Raw genomic sequence first — 21,872 nt, 5'->3', positions numbered from 1 at the left:
TTATAAATCATTCCTTTTTCTTGTTTTGAAATGTATTATACTTTTCTGGACAAAACCCTTTATTTGCTTTCATTCTCATTATAAATGGTATCTTGGCGATTTGCAGGAATGTAAAATTATCTTTTAATATCTAACAGATTAGACAAAAATGCTGATGAAATCTTATCAATTTAATCTGTTTGTGAGTTACTATGACACCCAATCATCATCATCATCATCATCATCATCATCATCATCATCATCATCATCATCATCATCATCATCATCATCATCATCATCACCACCACCACCACCACCACCACCACCAACAACAACAACAACAACAACAACAACAACAACAACGGATTAATATTCATTTTTACACGCTAGCTTGCGTTGGACAGCTTTTAGATATTGACTTCTAAACTAACCCTGGTCAAGTCTTTTTAATCCCTCATTTTCTCACGGTTTTTCATATTACTTCAACCCATGTTTTCCTTGATTTTCCCCTTTGAACTGAATCTGCTATCCCGAGTCTTCTTCTCCCATTTCAACTGTTTTACATCTATAGTTATTATTCTACAAGGAACTTGGTGCTTTGATATTTGAAAAGAATTCCTGATTTTAGATTTCTTAGCAAATCCTAATTAAATAGTATTGAAGGATTGAAAGTTTTGGAAGCTATCTACATCCAATAATTCTATGAACATAGATTGAAACAACATTATCATTAAATTAGACATTGTTTTAACAGAGAGCATTCATCTAACAAGAACCATTGTCAACAGTTTCCATTACTCTCTATTTGCGCCTAAATCTAAATAAAAATTCCATGAAGAAACGTTTTTTTTTCTAAAACTACCCGCTTATGAACCTCTGTGCCACAAGCCAGCTTGTCAGCTGACTTCAGAATGATCGTCCTCAAGTCCAATGTAAAAACGTTTTTGTTGAGCGGCCTCAATAAATAATCAAATTCTATCCAACTTCCTGCTGCACCACTCACTACATTAACCATTAACCCTTATCCTCAAGTGGCCATCATAAGTAGTGACTTTAGTTCAATGAATAATTTAATAACCAAACGATACTGTAATAATTCTTATCCAAGAACTCTCCTGCATTTTTTCAACATGGCCAAACAATCAACGTCTCTTGTTCTGCACACACATCTTCCTATATTGTCCAGATTTAATTTTTCAATGATTTTATCAAATACAAACCTGTTTTTAATACTCAATCTATGTATAATTCTCATATTATATCAGTCTACAATATTTGTTATCTTTCAGTGAAGGTCTCGAGCCAGATTTTTGTATATTTTTTTTCTAATTTTGCTTGTTTTAAAGATTAAAACATTTCATCTACAGGGTGGTCAAAAAGTCAGGTAACATGTTAAAGGTAGAAAAAACAATATGATCCATTATAATCTCTATTCAGTGGTTAATCGCTTCCAGCGATTGATAGAGATAAATGGACGACAATAAACAAAATAAACATATTTCATGTTTGTTTCATTTTATATTTCAATGTATGGTACTTAAATATACGTGTATTGCTAATATCGTTTTTCTTTAAAATGTTACCTGACTTTTTGACCACCCTGTACATGAATGTTTATCAGTACACTATTTAAAAAGAGAATTAAATAAGGTAATATTATAAAAATATATATTTACAAAAATCTTGAAAATATTTTCCATGAACACTCATGTGAGAAGTATTGATCAAATAATCATTAATCCTTAATAAAAAAGACATGGTCAAACACTGTTATTAACACAAAGGCCTATGAAAAATGACAGAAAAAAAAGCACATGTTCATGATAAAAAAACTTGTTGTTAATGGGCAAAAAGATACTGCTATTTGGTTTATTTAGACTACTGTTTCCATCTTGGATACTATTTCCACAACGTTTCAGTGAATGAAACTGCCGACTATTTTCAGGTGAATCTTGTTGAACTCGGGAATCTGTATGGAATTTTGGACAGAACCCTTTATTCAATACATGGTGGTAGCTTGCTCTTGTTCCATAAGTCATGACTGGGTAGTAGTGTTAAGTAATTCGTAATTACATTCTTAAAATCGCTGATAGTGAGTGTTCAAACCTTCAACTTCCAAAATAATATCACTTAGAACTGATTATCACTTAACACTTTTATCCGTTGTACCACAGTTTCAACAGTTCAAATTATCACAAAATCCTCATCTAAAAAATTCCGAAACAAATTTTAAATTAGGTAAATAGTGTTGGAACATTAAAAGTCTTCAAAGGATATCAAAGGAGAAACATTTCATTTGTTTGTGTATCAATGGTTGTCTTATACTGATATATATTTCAGAATCTTGATAGTGAATGAAGAGTAAATATTTAACAATAATTTATTAATATGTAATAGTTAACAGCTATGTGTTGTAACCGCAAAGTAATTGATATTAAATTTGTACTTTCTATTATCTACTTTTAGGAGATAGCAGTACAAGATATGAAGGCGAATACACATATTGTTAAAGGAGAGCAGACGGTAGTGCGGCTAGAAAAATGCATAGGTCTTTTTGGTGAATTAAATCTGTAAGCTGAGATATATTAACGATAAGTAAAATGATGTATTTTGACTAAAACATGTTGAGTAAAAATATATAGTAGCTCTGAGAGACCTCCTGGGTTTTATGTTTCTCCTTCAACACTGATATTAGCCTGTTTGGACACTAAGTTTGTTCCAAACATTTTAAAACTATTAATAGTTGTAAATAAAGCATCCCATATCTAATAACACCTTTCCTGAGAGTCAAATATTAAAACTTCTCATTCATAAGCACATAAAATGGAATAAATATGTAGAATATACCTCTACTGCAAAGAAGGTGAGGTCCCTCTACTGGGCTAGAAAACTTTTCATACCTGCTAGTATCCTACACTTCTATAGTCACCATTCTGCAATAAATTAACATACTGTTGTCATATCTAGGCGGATGGATCAGTCATTAGTCTCTGCTTCTCGGACAAGGTGTAGAAGAAAATCTCTAACCTAACATAATAAGTCCTGTGCTGTCTACAAATCTCCAGCCACTGTCCTATCACCGAAATATTGCATCTGTATGCTTGTTTTACCAGTACTTTAGCAGAATGTACACTAGCAAACTTACTACACTTGTACTCCCCAAACATAAATAGCCTCGAGCAAACTGACTTGCAGAAAATCCCACTCCTTATTTGTAGAAGTCTCCATATGCTGAAAAACTTTCTATTCAGATAGCTTATTTCCTTGAACTGGTTGCCTTTGAGATTTTCGTCACTGCTTTATCTTGAGTCGATTCTACCAACATGCAAAAATTTAAATATAATGGGAACAAACATCTTACTGCACAATTCTCTACTTAGAATGTTCCCTATAAATCTGGCCTCTAATCACAGTAGCTCCCTTACATCTCAGTGGCAATATACCTTTTGGGGTGGGGGTTAAATAAAGTTAAAAAACAGACAAACAAACAAAAAAACAATAGAAGAGCCTAGCATAACAAATCTCTCTCAAAATCTTTCTCTCTTTTTTTCTTGGACATCTGTAATTATCTTTTTGTTATGTTAGTCAAACTAAAAAATCCCTCATTTTAAAACGCCTTATGTCCTGTGAATCGACTGCAGATAGTGATGACATAGGGAGTACCAGTCACAGAGTGTATAATGAGATTATAAATACATTCAATGGCACGAGTATGCAACATATGATAGTTGTTCCAGTATTGCATTCTCGTATTTATTTACTAAGAACTGCCAAATGCTTAAGGCGTTATGAACAGGTGCATTGCTATAGTAAAGAAGAGGAGGTGCAAACCAAATAATGTGAAGAAAAATATAATCCTTGCAGAAAGTTAACGTTTGTTTTATACTTTCAAAATATGTTGGATAATAAGAATCAGTTTAACTATATTTTGCCCATAGATCACACAGCAAAACTAGTTCTGCAACTTTTCAGACATACCTTGTGTAATATATATCACTCGATGGGTATTTTCTAAATAATGAATTTATAACACACAAACATGTGAAAATCTACAATTATGAAAAAGGTACTGAGGCATACGAATGTATATATCAAATTCCAAGCAACGGTTGATCATATCTCATACATATAAACATATAAATAAAAAAAAAATACATGTATATTTAATAATTTATCCTCTGATGATTACTCTTTTCTCCATTGTTCTCCTTTGTCAGGTTTGAATAATATCACAGAAGCAGAAAATAATCATACGATAAATCAGAGGTGGATATTATTATTGTGCATTGCTCAAAGACACGGGGATAATTGCAAAACTTGATGAAATTGTAATTTACGGATTTTAAAACAAACAAGAAAAACAATAAAATAGATTATCGAGGAGATTCTTGTGAAAATTGGATAATTTCAATTCAGAATTGGAATCAAATTTAGTGAATCTTCCGAATATTTCAATATTCATTTCTTTAGTTTCTTTTCACTGGGAAAACAACAGGACTTTAATTAAATTTGCAGCATTAAAATTGTATTTGGTAATTCTGGAGAACTTATTTGCTGTCTCCTATGAGGTATCTCAAATTTAACTATTAGATTATTTCGAAAGTATCCTTCGTTAAAACGAGAGAAAGTTTTGCTTTTTCTTCTGGTTTATTCATTTAATCTTTATCAAAAGCCTTTCTTGATTTCCTCTCAATCCGAAATGATTCGACTTTCTTGTTTTTGAAGATCCTATGATTAAAAGTCAAATTGTCCTTTCTCCAAATTTGAAAAGACGTTGCTTAGATGAACTTTTACTAAATAAAAGGCAACTAGCCTGACTTTTTGAATATTACTTGAAAAGAGAAAATGAATAACCTTGAAATGGAGAGGAAGGAAAGATAAATGAAGCAGAAACTAAAACATACGCATTGTTAATAAACTGAGAAATAAGAAAACAATGAAAAATTAAAACAATGTTGTTTACTGTGGCCACAAATCAAATTTAAGGCATTCTAAGTGAGACAAACACAAAATAGATTTTTTATGGATGGATAATTTCCACAGAGAACCGTCTCCCTACAAACTTTTATCATATTAATAGATGCAAGGATATTTTAGTCTGTCATAGCTGTGTAAATATGACATTTCAGATTTTAAAAAATAATATGAACTTCAAATTATTGTATATTATTATTATAACTCACACGGAGTTCTCACACAAGTCTTATAAGTGACTGGTTACTTTCTCGGGAATCTGTGTGACAGAAAGTATTTTTAATGTTCTAGTACTCTCTGTTTCATTCCATTTGTGTTGTAACTCTCGTGAAATTCTCACACCAGCTTTTATATAAAATTCTCTTTTAAATTTTTTAACTATGCAAGTGATATTTCACCGATAATGAGCATTAGTTTTTCCTGGAATCTGTGTGACAGTATATCTCATTTGTATTCCACCATAAGTAGTAACAGCTCATGAAAATCCGGAAAGAGTTATGATCAGAAGGAGTCGTCCTGTTGCCGTCTCTGCCTCTGAGTGTGACAAGAAAAAAAAGTCAGGCACGGAATTGCAAATCAAAGGATCGAGAGTGACAATATTACTTCTGCACCATTTTTTTGTGTGTTTTGGGTCAAACTGTCCAACTTTTCATCCAACCACTGGACCTTGCTGATCAGATGTAAAACCTACAATTCTGCAAGTTAATAAATAGCTGTGAAAAATGAAGACGGCTTTATATATGCCAGAAAACTTTAGGTATGATTTCTATGCAAATGTTAAACTCATTTAACAATAAAATCAATAGCAACCATCATCATCAGAATCAGAATCATTCATGTTCTCTGCAGAACTGTGACAACAAGTCTCTCTACATTTCCAACACTCTTTGCTTCTTTGTGTTACTGCAAAATATTACTTTGCCTTCATGCAACAGTCGTTTATGATAAATTTCTTATTGATAACGACTGTTGGCGTTTTCTGAAATTTGTTCTTCCAGATTGTCTTTTCTTTTCTTGATCTCTCCATCTTAGATTATTTTCTTTAGCAACTACTGCTGCTGCCACTAAAATTTTAGTTTTAGGTTTTGTGAGGGGGCGGCAGATTATAGGATTTTTCTCTGGTGGTTTTGAATCTCTCCTTTCAATATATTTAGATGTACGAGGGGCGTGCAATAAGTAATGCCCCTAACCCACTTCCCATAGCAGTAGAGAAACGAAACTTGGCACAGTTATTAGCCTTTCTCTACATAGGAACCACACAGAGTTATGCATTTCTCCCATCGTTTGATGCAGCTCTGGAGATCGTTTTTGTAGAACATCCCAGGTTGGTCCTCCAACCACGACGTGACTTCAGAAATCAAGGCGGCATCATCTGGGAAACTCTTTCCTTTCAAAAACAACTTCATGGCTGGAAAGAGATGAAAGTCAGAGGGTGTAAGGTCAGGAGAATAGGGAGGATGGGAGAGGATTTCATAACCACACACCCATGCTTCTGATCTGGCGACATGCGAGTTGTGGACCGGAGCGTTGTCCTGCAGGAGGAAGGTACCTTTGCTGATCTTGCCCTGCCTCTTGATTTTGATAGCTTCCCTTAATTTCCTCAAAAGTGAAGCATAATAGGCTCCTGTAATTGTGGTACCTTTTGCCAGGAAATCTGTCATCACTACTCCATCCTAGTCCCAGAAGACTGTGAGCATGACCTTGCCAGCGGAGGGCTGCACCTTTGCCTTCTTTGGAGGTGGTGAGTCCAAGTCCTTCCACTGCATTGACTAGGTTTTGGTCTCTGGATTATAGTGATGCAGCCAGGTTTTATCCTGTGTAATCAGTCTTTTGAAAAACTTTGACTCATCTTCTTGGTACATCTCCAAATTCATCCTCGAGCACTCGACACGTTCTCGCTTCTGGAATGGTGTGAGCAACTTTGGAATCCATCTGGCAGACACCTTATGCATATGCAAATGATCATGAATAATAGTTTCCACAGATCCTGTACTAATCTTGACATCCTGGGCTATTTGGCGAATAGTAATGCGCTGATCTTCCAAAATGGCAGCCTCAACTTGACGGACAGATGCCTCATCAATGGCAGAAGGGGGGGGGGGCGACCAGGTCTGGGAACTGTTTCCACAGACCTCCGGCCATGTTTGAATTCACGATTCCAGCGTTTTACAAGGTCATATGATGAGGCATTATCACCATAAGTTTCTTTCGTTTCATCAAATGTCTCCTGTGGTGTGCGTCCTTTCAAATACAAAAACCAGATCACTGCTCGACATTCAACAAGCTCCATTTCACACCTGACTCAGTTCCAACACCTGTGAAACAGAAACCACAATTATTTCAGAGCTGCAATTTGCCACATAACCCGTAGAGATATAACTCATTGCACATGCAAAATGTCAGCTAGATCAGACAACTGGAAGTGGATCAGGGGCATTACTTATTGCACGCCCCTCGTATTTATGCAGCATTATTCTTGTTCAACTTCAAATCATCTGTGGTTGTATTGGCTTCTGTATTCAAGAATTAAAAAATATATTTTTGCTATTTTCATTCTCTCCGATTCCAAATGCTTCTAACCTTTTTCCAAGTTTTGGGAACTGTTTTTAGTGCTCATACAATTATTGGTATTACAGTATTTTCCCCCGTTCTACTTTCCTTTCAGATATCTCGCAAGTTACATGCATTTCTTAGTTTTCTGCCTCTCTTCATAGTAAAGTCTATTATTTGACAGGTTTTTTCATTCTTGTTGATTATTATTATGTATGGTTTCCTTGCTTGTATGAGTTTATCCGTTTTTATTTAGATGTACCAGATGATTTAATGATTTTAATTTTTCCCTACTCCCATTATTGGCAACAATGTAAATGTTTGAACATTGAAAATGCAGATATTTATATAGTTGGACTACATTCCCGATGTAGTCATGTCTTTTTATATATTTTTTTTGTCAGTTTTTTTGCATTCACTTAAAATATGATTCACTATGTAGCTTCTTCTTTGTAATTTTTTATTTTCTCACATTTCCTGATTCGCTGATTTCAATATTGTTTACATTGGCACTGTTTTATCAGTGGTAACACTGGTTTAAAAAAATAAGTTTTATTTTTTTAGGCAAGAATGGGGGTAGTTGTTTTTTGTTGATTTGGCTGAATTTAAATTTATAAATTGTTTTGCTCTAGTTTTCTGGCTTTTAAATATTCTCATTTTAGTATAAATAGAGAATATATGTCAATAGTTCCAGAAGTTGCAGCAGCTTAGAACAGATAAATTGGGATAGATAAAGAACTTTGATGGAATCAATATATACTTGCATGACGCAATTACACAATTCAAAGAACCACAAACAGTCAAAAGTGTGTTTTCTTAGAAGATCTGGTGTATTTTGTCTCCAGGATGTCATGCAAGAGTATCCAGCAGAAGTCTCCCATCATGCTGGCGTTCCATTTGCCTTGATAGTTGCTCTCCCTCTTCATAATGTCTCGGTGGAATCTTTCTCCATGCTCATTACTTACTACTCCAAGGGTTAGCTGGAAAAATTTGAGGTGGGAATGGATAAAATTAATTTGAGTTGCATTCGGCACTCCATATCCTCATAAGACTTTAGCAACTTTTCAACACAGGCTTAGTAATCTGGTACACGTGCGTTACCAAGGAATCCACTACAGACCGACTTGAATGCTTCCCATGCTCTCAGTTCCTTTCTTTTAAGTTAAGAAGCTCCTCAAAATCAGTACTTCTCGAATCTGAGGTTCGACAAAGATGCCCTCTTGGAGCTTAACAGCACTAAGATCTGGGAACACAGTAGACAAGTGTTGGAAGGTAGCACCATTTTTATCCAATGCTTTAATGAATTTCTTCATCAAACCAAGCTTGTTGTGAAGAGGAGGAAGAAGCACCTTATTCATGTCCACCTGAGGATTTTCCTTGAGGCTGTGTTCACAGGAAGAAAAGTGCTTCTAGACCCTCAGTCTTTCTGCTTGTAATGTTGGGATACAGTTCAACTATCCCAGAAACAGAGAAAACAACAGTACTTTGTGAAGCCTGCTTAAATACCCATAAAAAGACCAATGACCTTGAAGTCCCCACACAGACTGCATTGGTATTTGCTGTAAAAGACGCTCCATGTTGTCGTAGGACTTCTTTAAATGGACAGAGTGTGCAATGGAAATGCTGAGATATTTATTTCCATTGTGCAGAACAACACCCTTGAGACTTCACTTTGAAGATTCTATGGAAAGATGCCAATCTGAAGGATTATGTGGTAAACCAAGGAACATAAACAAGCCAGGTATGTTTGTCAAAAAAGGAAGCAAGATCTTTGTTCCAATTCCTGAAACTGGTGATCCTTACATCTTTCTGGATTAGGTTTCACTGTTTAAAACTGTTTTGACAAGTACAAATCATGAACAAGATCATTTAGGTCTTCTTGCGTGATCCAATGAGGCTTGTTGGCACTTGTTCTTGAATATGGAGACTCAATATCTTCCAAAGATATTGACTCAGCAGAATCCTCCCTTGAAAGCATTTCTTCATCTGATGAGGAAAGAAGATCCTTATTTACTGGAGGTGTGGGTATAGGAAGATCATGTTCATGGGGAATGGGTCTCGTAGCAGATTGAAGGTTGGGATATTTAATCTTTTCCTAGAAAATGCATAGAAACCAGTTATATTAGTTAAACAAAAATAACAATCATCTGCATGGTTTCACTGCTCTCTCCAACCGATTGGAACGGCAAAGTTGAAAGCCACTTTCTTTCCATTAAACCATGCAGTTAATCCATTGTATCAGGGTTTACAACAGATGTGTGGAGCCCAAAGACTTGTCTTGATCACCAATTTTACAGTCAAAATAGTGAAAGTAGGCGGTTCTGAGGAGAGAAGTGATGGTTCAATGCTGTGCAACTGTTGTGAAGTTCCCACACACGTAGCAGAAAGAATTGGCATTGTTGAGACATCCTCGACTTTTTAGCATGCTTGAAGCCATTGGAGAATCTGACAAAGTAAAACTAAATCATATGCAAGGCAACAAAATGTGCATTTGAGCAAGCTAAAAGATGTATAACACAATAGTTTAGGAACACCAACCTCCAGCGCCGCCTGTGAGCAAGACAACTTCTTCCAATGACTGCCAGACCACTAGGGAGTGTGGATTGAGACCTGCTGCCTTATTTGCCAAAATCCATCTTGATATATATATATATATATATATATATATATATATATATATATATATATATATATATAATGTAATGCTATCACTTACATTTAGTGCATAGTAACTAAAAAATAAGCCAGAAGTCTCACAATATTAAAATTAACCCTGAATTCATGTACGCTTTTATGTACCGTATATGTACAAAATGCACTCTATGCATATCTAAAAAAAACTAGAGGTGATGAGAAAAAACGGATTTCAAATTTGAATTCAGCACCCGCAAATTAGGTAAAAACGGGTATTTTTGTGCTTGCCTCGATTTCTTTGTAAACTAGTGTAATCAACCTCTCTCTATTTTCGGTCATATATTTTTCAATTCCTTCCATAACATCTTTATCTATCTCTAAGTTTTAAATACAAACCAAGACGTTTTTTTTCCCTTTTCTGTTTATATAGAATCGGTCAGAATCATACTTCAGGTAGATTGCATTGTGTATGTTCCTCAGTTTCTTATTATTTTTACCTTTAAACTTTAACTCTTCTTTTATTTAGTTCATGAAGGACCCAGTATACCTTACTAGTGATACTATTCAAGTATTTATTCCTTTTCTTATGTATCTGCTCTATAATTTTATGATAATTAGCTATAATTTATTTTAAAAAAATAATTAACCTAGTCCTAATATGAAATATTTTAAATACTGACCTTATACAGTTATAATTACGTTGTCATAACTGTTCCCAGATCAACAAAGTTCAGCTACTTTGAGCCTGACTAGTACTAGATGGGTGACCATTTGCCAATCCATGTGCTCTATGTTAAAGAAAAAACAAAAATTAAATTAAAAATCACTAGTACACAAAACATGTAAAATATTGGTAAAAATGACCTAAAGGTGGCTTACATACACCTTCAGTTGTAAATAATCACTTGAAAATAAAAATCAGCAATGTGAATAACTCTTCTAAATTGAAAAATTTAATAGGAGTTCCTTATTGTCAGTTTAACAATGTGCAAACAAATAAAAATTAAAGACTCAAGCTAGTATATATATATATATATATATATATATATATATATATATATATATATATATATATATATATATGAAGTAAAATTTAAATAAAGCAACCATTTATTTTTATGCTATTATTTGATCATTTATATTATTCGGAATCAATGTTATTGCAGCTCTATGCCATCAAAGATGGCCAATGTGATTTATTTCAGAACAGTGGAAATAATTATAGCCATTCTGAGACTGATACATGAGAATCTGAAAGTATACAGAAGATACTTTTAGGCTTGACTAATATAGAAACTGATAATGTTTTTATATTGTTACTGAATGCTTTATGTTAAGAACTTACGAGAGACATAGATAAAAATACATCCTTTTGTCTTGTTTGTAGTTTCATAAGAATTAGCAGAAACGACAATTCTTTAGCCTTAAATAAAATTTTAAAAGTATCTAACATGCTTTCAAAATAAGTAAATGAGTAAAGAAACATTCTACTACTATATAAAAGTAACATTGTGTGTATGTGTAGGTGAAAGAGAGAGAGAGACAGATAGAAAAGAGAGAGACAGAGAGAAAGAGAGAGTTCTCTGTGGAATACGAAACGGTTGGGTCGATTTTTTAAAAATTTAATTCAAATGTACTTTATCTTTATGTGCCTGCCAGTGTTTTAGATCGCTTTTGTATCGGAATGTCTTTGATAAGTATCGATAATTGATAATTGAGAAAATCTCATGAAAGAATGAACAGGCGATTTTGACTAAAATTAACACCTTATACAGCCTAACATTGCAAGTGCATTTGAGAAGTTTCATTACCGCACAAGCAGAAAGGCCAGGCATATAAAACCAACAGTAGGTTCTTTGATATGACAGGGGCGCATTCGAAATGAATATTTCTGTTTAGAGCATGATTGAATTATGATACTTGAATTTTGCATTTTAAACTTTAATTCAAGCCATTATATAAACATAACTTTATAAAATCAACAGTAGGTTCTTTGCAGTGCAATGTAGACTACAATGCATTGTGGACTAAGTCATTCCAGAGAGGAATGTGAGGCGTCCTCCCAGTGCACCACAGTGGGTTCTCAACTAGAGCAGTCAATTTATTTGATTGAAATATGGGCGATTTCACTGATTTCGAAGACAATAAAATATGGGACAGTGAAACATTTATCAATTCTCATTCAATCTTGGGTAATATCGGGACTTCCTGCTAGTATTTAATAAGCATCTGTTTTAATTTGAGGGATATTATTTCTTTATTGTGTTCTATACACATGTGAAGAAAATTGGGAACATAATGGAAATGATTGTACAAAACAATTAATAACTCAAATTACTAATCTTATATATAAAAGGCTATATGTTTTTCTGTCTGTCTTCATATTTTCAAACTCTATCTCTTCTGAAAATAAAAATCGTGAAGAGAGGCATTAGGGGCCTTAAATGATTGGGGAGTTTTTTACGGATAGTTTTTTATGGGTCTTTAAGCGTTTAAAATAATTTTAAGCGGTCAAAAATGGGTCAAAATTGAAAAAATCGTTAAACATTTTGTACATTCATCCTAGTTTATTTTTAATTTTTAATCGGTTCATATGCGTGTCACGTTGGTACAGTGGTAACCTTACAAACTTTGAATGCTTCGGTTTCGATTCTAACTAATGGCACCCAAACACTTTTTTTTATTTTTGAAATCATGACTCTATAATAATAATATATACGAAATCTGGGCCAATTAAAATATGATATTTAAGCATATTTGTGAATTATCAATATCCTTCTCTATTTAATTATAAGTAAAATGGCATAAGAAAATAGTTTACATAGGTATAATTTTCTCGCTTGAAATAACTTAAAAGGTGATAAATTATAAAAAAACAAACACATCATAACTAAACTAAAAAAATCAAAAACACTCTTCCTCATATACAATTCATTTATTATCTTTATATATTGGAGTGTTGGTCTCTGTAACCAAAACTATGATAGGTTTCTCAGTTTTTCTCAGTTTTGGATAAAATAGCAGCTTGCTTTCAACCTATCATATCATATTAATGGAGATTTGGTACCTGTCTGTTTTAAGTTGAACCTATACCATTACTTTTATATTCGAAGGTGAAATTATACCATTACCATCTTTTAACGTTCCATTAACTTTACTATACTATTGCATATCTATATTGCTATCTTTTTATATATATTGCTATCTTTTTATATATACTGCTATCTTTTTTCTTGGGGACGATAACTGCTTATGGTAGTTTCTATGTTGCTGAGATCTATATTAAAGGTGATTCCAGATTTTTTCGACTATTTTTTGGTCATTGTTTAATTCAAATGACTGAGCTACAGCTTCAGAAATGTTGCAGATTGTTGCAAATGTATTTTTCATACATCTGCAATTCAGTTATATCTGCTGTAACACACTAAAATAGTTCATTTTCGAAGGTGAACCTACTGGATCACATGCAGGTTTGATTAATGCATGCAGCAGTTTATGTGTTACATTATAAACCATTTCCTCACGCACCTTTCCATGTTTTCTAAAATTTTCTTTTTTACCTTACTTATTTAGCTGATTTAAGGGAAAGGGTTAGCAAACATCCCAGCATTATGTGATGTGCAGAATATAGCCTCTCCATCATAAATGATCATTTGTGCATGGTAAGGAACTAGATCCCTTTCAATATTACTTTTTTTATTATTTTCTTTCTTTAAAGATTGTAATGCTGGGTATGGGGCAGCCGAACCAGCTGCCAACATTCCTCTGCTTTTATTGAAACCAACCGAGAGCTCTTTTTAGTATCCTTTTTGCTTCCTTAAGTGCAATTATCTGGATCTTTTTTACACCAGGAATATTATTTAGGTAGGACTTCAAGTTCTTCTTCATAAGTCATGTGGCAGCTATAATATGATTGATATCTGCCTTAGATTCCAATTTCTTTTCATATCATATATGAGACCTTTATATTTGGTCTGTTTCTCCCTTTCAGCTCTGTTCACACCTCCATTATTAGGGATACTCACTTCAACCAAAGTTGCCACTCTCTCTGACTTATTCCATATAACTATTTTACTATGCATGGACAGAGAAATAATGTGGCAGATCTAGAGGAGTATGCAATCAGCCTTAAGAAAAAGATTATATAAAATATCACATTTGAACCATTAAATTTAAATGATGTCAATGTTAGTTAAAATTCATGTAAACATTTGACCTACTATGAAGCCACATCTAGTCATGAAATATTCGCATTTGAACCAGGTTATTTTTTCAATGGGATCATATGAACATTGTCTAAATATTTAATGGCCATATTCTTTTGTTCATTTGTTTACTTTTGTTCGCCCTTAACAAAGCACATGGCCACTAAAGAATAAGTGGCTACTGTGATAGTGGCATGATTTATAGGTAGCCACCTAGATGTAGAGTTGAGTAGCAAAATGCTTGTTTGTATTACGTTTAAATGTTTGCATCTTTGGGCAAATATAGAAGTTCAAAAGCAAGTGCTCTGCTCTGAGGAAAAAAGCTATTAGAATAGAAAATCTTTCAGCATCTAGGAACCTCTACACTGAAGAGGGTGGATTTTGCTGCTTCTAGAGTGGGCAGAGGATATTTATGTTTCTCATCCTTTCATTTATTCATTTATCAAATATTTATTATTTGTAATTTTCCAGCCATTTTCCCTCTTTTTTGTGCATTCACATAATTTTTATCCAAATCGATGAACACATAAGTCTCCATCAATAAAACCTTCTTAATGTTAATATTTCCTTATTAAAACATTATTATGAATTCTAATAAAGTTACGTAAGACTACATGACATTTTTGGATATTTAAATTTCTATGTAGATGCCAATTGGGCAATGCGAGATATTGTTGCTAGTTTCACTAGCAAAAGACGATCGTCTGACAGATCTTAGTTTCAAATCCAAGAATAAAATAAAAGCTAATATTATGAACATTTATATGCTCAAAATTTATCAAAATACGGACAGCAAGAAAACCAAACAAATTAAATAAAAAATAGAATAAGTAGCCTCAGGAGAATTGACTTTGTTTAGTGAATCAGTCAAAATCCTACAATCGGTTAAAATCATTTGGCCTGACTTTTTAAATATAGAAACCTTTTCATTGTTTTTACAGAAAAGTGAGAAAATAATTTTAAACTCCCCCCTCAGCCACCACTCCAACCACCATGGCTTTTCGTCAAAGTAAAATTGTTTTGCACATCCAGATGAAAAACTAACTATTAAGTACATTTTCACAATCGGATTCAATAGACCTGATCAGTGGCTTATAACTAACTCTGTCTAATGCTCACACACCTCGTGAATCAGAAAGAATATATATCACTCGAATTCCCCTTGAAATCAATTTCCAACTGAATACTATGTTCCTACACTTTCCACAACATTTTTGTAAGTTTTATATTTGTTTTACTGTCCTAGCTTGTTCTAGACTAAACTGATAATATTTAATACTTGAGATTTCCTTCTTTCACAAGGCCCATTTCGAAATAATCTGAGTTTCTATTGTCTGTGACTTGAAGTGTATCCTAATAGCAAATACAGCAGTCTTTTATTATAGCTTTACAATTCCGTCCACACAAAAAAGATAAGGTAGCACTTAAATAAGTTTTGGCAAGCATGGACTGAAAATATCAATGACTTTAATTTATAGGTTAAATGGTCTGATTAGATCTTTTTGAGCATGGAAAATAGATGTCCTTCAAATCGTTAAAACTTCTTAGGATACATTAAACTGTTATTTATCAATAGACTATAATAAGAATCGCTTTTATAGACAAATTTTTGGGACAAATGTATGTGAATAACATTGGAACTTTCAGTCTTGAATAAAATAATAACATTAAAGAACTCGTACTATTTCGAATTACTGTTCTTATCCTCACTATTATTCTCACAAAGTTTCGGCCGATGTAACTTCTGACCTTCTTCAGATGTGTCTTGTTCAAACCGGAAATTTGTACGAAATTTCGAACAGAATCCTTTATTCAATCCACTGAGGTAGCATGCTCTCGTTTAATCAGCCATGACTGGGTATAACTCTTAAGTAATTCGTCATTTTATTCTAAGTATCGCCCAGGATTGAATCTTTTCACAAGCGATACTAAGAATACAGTTAATCAATTAACATTATAATTAGATAATTATTAGATTAAATAAAAAGTTCCATTCAGAATTCTGTACGGTTTCCCAAGTTCGACTGAAAATTTCCTGAGTTTGACACGATACACCTGAAGAAGGCTGGAGGAAAGATTGGTCAAAACATGGTGGAAATAACACACAATATGACAGCAGTAGTCCAAATTATCAATTACACTTTTTACACTTTTAGTCTTTTATAAACTTCACATTAACCATAGGTCGGCCTTGTGTAGCTTATGATACACCCTAGGCCAGAGGTTATCAAAATGGTGAGCTTTGAAATCTATAAAATAGATACTAAATCTATAGTGAACAAACAAAGAAGTAGATACTTTATTTTATTTATTAAATGAGCGACTGTTGTCAACAGACATGTTTGAGAATCCATCGACTTGAACGATTCGCATCTCCCAATGATAACGTTTGTACAAAGTATTAGCTGATAAATGTTTATAATGGTGATATCTATAACTAGATGTACAAACACGGTGTTGTCCTTTAGTCTTATGTTTGTTTTACTTTTTTATATTTTTAGCTATAAAGTTTTTTCTAAATAATTATATATTTTTAAATATTATTTAATGCATAGATGTGAAATAAACATACACACGTACGTAGATTCGTCTCATGATCTTATTAATATAGATGCAGAACCATCATTATATGTGTTGGATAATATTAAAAAGCCTTTATTAAAAGTAGTGTAACATTTCAGAAGAAATTAATAACCATACATGAGGATAAAGAATATAAAACATTTATGTCTTCTGAGTTTCATTTTTAAATGTTAAGTATATTTACATGAATAAGAGATGATAACTTTGGGTTTATCATCTGGTATTCATGTAATCTTTTTGTACCTGTCTGCATAATACTTTAATTAATCTTTTAAACATTTATTATCAAAGAAACAAAAAGGCCATATTAAAAAAACATACTGTTTATTTATGCATTCATCGATTTTATATTATGGAAAATAATGCCTTGTGTATAAAATAAAAAAGAAAAAAGGTTAAATTATAAAACTAAAGACACTCGACACTTTTGAAAAAAATGCATCATAAATATTAAAAAAACATAATCTTTTGTAAATGTTTTACTATCTTTAATTGCTGAATATATTTTTTCTACATAATCCTATCTGCTGAGAATAGACAGAAACTTTGAAGCATAAAATAAAGTCATTTTCTGAATTGAGACAATAACAATGTCTGAATAAGATTAAATGTATTGTTCTGAGAATCAAAATACTTTACGTATGTTTAAATGAATAATATTACATTTCCAAATTCTTGAGAAAAAGAAAGGTTTTTTCTCATTATTCCAACGATATTAACTGCTTAATATCTCATGCAGATATTTTTTTACAATCCTTGTATCAATCTGATTTTCCAGTTCAATATTCTTTTTTCTACATATGTGCCATGTTTATATTCTGTTTTCTTAAATGCACTTTTATGGCAAGCAAGCTGCCAAAATTTATTCAAAATCACTAAATAAAAACCGTTTTCTTTTATTGCATGCATGAGGATATATTTTAGTGCCATTGCTTCACAAGAATGAATAAATAGATATAGTGACGGAAGTAAAGAAAAAGAAAACTAGTCAATTTGTTTAGATCTCAAAGTATATATAACGTTGTGGAATAGAGAGTGAGATTTTTTAACGTCATTGGTCGTTAAATTCATGAAAATATATGATAGTTTCTGTTCTTTTTGGAATGTTGGTTGGTTGGTTGGTTGGTTGTTTTTGTTTTACGGCATATCAACCCTTTTCAGGTTATTTAATGCCGAATCCAAAGATTTTGAAGAAAGATTTTTTTTAATGGAATATTTGTTGTTTTCAAGTCAGTTTCTATTTAACCCATAGTTGGAACCCTAATAGGTACTACCACTCCAGGTTAGAGTGGATCTGGGAGCAATGGCAATTAAAAGGTGGCTCCACACTCCCCAAAGCCCGCAATCTGGGGCCTCACCACTGGATATAGTTTAAGGTCATATCAAGGACCTTGGAATAACTGAAATGAAATGAGTGTTTCTTTGGTTTTATTATTTATTAATTGATAATATGTATTCATTATTATAGGTAATATTTTCTGTTGTGTGGATTAGTTAACCTGTGTCTAAAATTAGATTCTGGTCTTTTAATATAAGTTTATTAATTAAAGGAGACGATTTATAGAAACCTCCGAGTTGTTTGATAGTGTTTGAGTTTGAAAACGTACTGATTCAAGAAGTCTTCGCCAGAATTTATTTAGAATGAATCGGCCGAGTTTAGCTTGTTTGAAGTTAAAAGAATGATTATGTTGTAATGAATAAGAGAATAATGCATTCAGAGGTTTGCTATTGTTCTATTACTTCTATATTCACTAAGACTTTTCTTAAGTCCCCGTTAAGTTTCACCAGTGTTTATTTGATGACAATTATGACATAGATAGTATATACACATGCATTATATGTAGGTTTGTCTTGGAAATGTTTTGTTGTTTTTAATGTTTGTTTTATAGTTTGTTTTGAGTGTTAGAAATTATTGTATTATTGGCGTAGGTGGGTAGAGGAAGATGCCTGTTTAAAAAGAAAGAAGCGTATGGTGTATATGATGTTTGCTTATTGCTTCTGAAAAATATTTGTGTTGCTTTTTTCGTAGCATTTAATATAAAATAAGTGGAGTATTACAATGATTTAAAAGGTTTCATGATGTATTCGAATTCTTCGTCTAGATATCCTGAACTACAAATTCTGAATGCACGTAGGAAGAAACCAATTATTATGCCTGTTTTATTTTGTTATTATAGTGTGAGTAGAAATGTATGTAATCATTTTTGTGTGTAGTTTTGCGATGAACTTTGAAGGATAGATTATTGTTGGATGTATTATAAGTATGTCTAGAAAAGGTGTTGAGTAATTGTTCTCTGTTACATAGGTGAACTTTATAGTAGGTTCGAAATGACTAATTTGTTTTTAATATTTATCTTTGTATGTTTCAGGAAGAAAAATTAAAATGTCAATATATCTAAAGTATTCTGAGTTTGGAGGTAATCTAAACATAAAAGGGCCTGGTTCTAGGAATTCTAAGAATACGAAGGTTAATACTCCACTAAGAGAGTTATACACTGAGAGACCGAAATTTTGCTTGTAAACATTATTATTTAATTGAAAATACGGTTTCTTTATACATGAATACAATTTCTTATATAAAATATACAAAGAATATTTTGTTACAATTGCGGAACACAAGTAAATGCACCGTGTAGGTGAAATGCAACTTATGCAATGTTTTGAGTAAGGCGATCATCGTGTGATTTGTTACATGTTTATTAGTCTAAGCTAAATATGAATTCATTTTTGTTTTTCTTCCTTTATTAGAAACCAACAACTGAGTCATTGATTAAAAGTCTTCATTGGATTGAGGGTAAGTGTTAACATTGTTTCATTTCAAATTGTTTTAATTCGATACATAAGTAATTGCGATGTTCTAAATGAATGTTACTCTTGATATTGGACCATCGGGAATCGATAGAATATTAATTGGCAAAAAAGAAATATATGTCATATTAATAAAGTTTCTAGCCTTACCCACTAAACCCAATCAACTGCAACCGGTGATATTCATGGTCTTCATCGACAACGATGGACGATCATCATCATTTCTGTTTTACATTTGTGTCAGTTTCTATACGTCTGATTCATCTGCATTAATCTTCACTTTCTTTAATATTTCATCTGTTTTCATTATTTTTATTCATTGTACTTTCTCAGCCATCCTTTTGATTCCAATCTCTCCCATTCTTTTTTAAAAATGTTTTTCAGGATTTTTCCTAGTTATCAATATATCGAGTTACCTTGACTTTCTTCATCTTCCATATCCCTTCAGCTTTCTTGCCTGTTCAGAATATTTGTTCCATTTCTCTGTCTCCTTAATATTCGTTCTGTGGTGTGTTGGAATGACGAAACCGAGGATCTGCAAGATTTTTCCTTTCTGTTAACTATTATGACGTCCAGTTTTCTTGTGTGTATGGGTTTATTTGTTTGTATATCCAGGTCCCATTAGATTTTGTGACTTTCGTTTTCAAGTAATGTTGCTGGTTTGTGCTTGTACCATTTGTCAGAGTGTTCAAAATGCAGTTGTCTGCATAATTCTCAGTATACGGCCTTCCCTACTTGATTGTGTCTATTCTTTTAGATCTAGTCAGTTACATTCACTTATTATATGGTTTATTGTTTTGTCTCTTTGTCCACAGTCGTAGTAGTAGTATTATTAGTAGCAATAGTAGCTCTTACGCAGGTCAACATCAAGGATTGCTCACTAATAACAACCTGTGATATTTCTTGGAGTCTGAATGACAACAAGTCTCCCAAGATTTCCAGTACTGCCCACCTATTTTGATAATCTTTGCAAATAAATTTGCATTATCGCAACAGTCGCTTGCCATGAATGTCTTGCTAGAGTTCGGGTAGCAGTAAACCTTCTCAAGGTCCCAGTCCTCTTCGCTCCCATCCAGTGGAGGTCTGGTTAGTGCTTTCCCCCTCGCTCTTTCCATTCTCCTTGACTCTTCCACTATTTGATGTGGTGTCACTTGTGCTAACTTTACAGCTTTTTTGGGGGGGAGGGGGATAGTCAAATTACAATTTTGCATTTCCGGTTTTCTCTGTTGTATCTTTTTGTTTCACATCTGTTGTAGTTTTTATAGGCATTTGCCGCTCATGTCGATTAATTTCCACATTCAAGGGGTTTCCTTAAGATTTTCACCTGTTATCAGCATTACTATTCATTGCATTGTCTCGCTCTTTCCATCGATTCCGATTTCTCTTAGTCTGTTTTTCAAATTCTTTGAGACTGTTCCTAGTGCTCTTGCAGTTATCAGTATTATAGTGATTTTCTTCATGTTTTATATTCAGTTGTCTGGCAAGTTCCAGATATTTGTTTGTTTTTGTCTCTTTATCTTCACCCTGTGTTTGCTGGGACAGCAAAATCTACAGTTTCGCAGTTTCTTTTCTGTTTGTTAATTATTATGATGTCTAGTCTTCTTGCTTGGACGAGTTTATCTGCTTGTATCTCCTCACTGCAAAGGATTTTATGGTTTTACTTTTCCAGTAGTATCTCCGGTTTATGTTTCAATTATTTGCCTACATGTTCGACGTGTAGTCGTCTACAGAGCCCACAATGCACTGCATTTCTATATGTTGTTATGCTTGTCCTTACATTTATTTTGGGCTAGTTTGCTGCATTTAGTTATGTGGCTCATTGTTTCGTCTTTTTGTTGACAGAGTCTACATTTACTGTTTTCTTGTGTTTAATGTGGTTGATTCTAATTGCGTTGTTTTGTGCGGCTGTCAGTCGAGATTTTGTTTCTCTATTCACGTGTCCTTTTCTTAGCCACGTCCAGGTGTTTTCATGATTCTCTTCTATTATCATTCTGATGAATCGTCCATGTAGCTCTTTTTCTTCCCACTTTTCCTTTTTTGTCTTTTTGTTTCTGGTTTCTTTGTTTCCTGTATTGTTTTTCTTGATGGTGTCTCTAGCTGTGGTGATCAGTCTTTCAGTATTCTGACTTATGTACTTTT

General features: G+C 33.1%; 1 protein-coding gene across 7 annotated transcripts in view; it reads left to right on the top strand.

The window, feature by feature from the left end:
* The window catches only part of LOC145284706 (uncharacterized), a 2,222,015-nt gene that overhangs the window by 951,078 nt on the left and 1,249,065 nt on the right, over nt 1-21,872 (top strand). For 6 of the 7 annotated variants that reach the window (XM_080133597.1, XM_080133600.1, XM_080133596.1 and 3 more), the window contains one exon: nt 19,674-19,719. The exons of the other annotated variant lie outside the window; for it this stretch is intronic. The gene's annotated coding sequence lies outside the window, so the exon portion shown is untranslated. The remainder of the gene's footprint in view (nt 1-19,673; nt 19,720-21,872) is intronic. 7 annotated transcript variants of the gene reach the window in all.

Source organism: Euprymna scolopes, chromosome 9 (genome assembly GCF_053919585.1).
Source record: "Euprymna scolopes isolate OS-2025 chromosome 9, ASM5391958v1, whole genome shotgun sequence".
Classification (NCBI taxonomy): domain Eukaryota; kingdom Metazoa; phylum Mollusca; class Cephalopoda; order Sepiida; family Sepiolidae; genus Euprymna; species Euprymna scolopes.
This window is presented reverse-complemented; position numbering and strand designations above follow the sequence as displayed.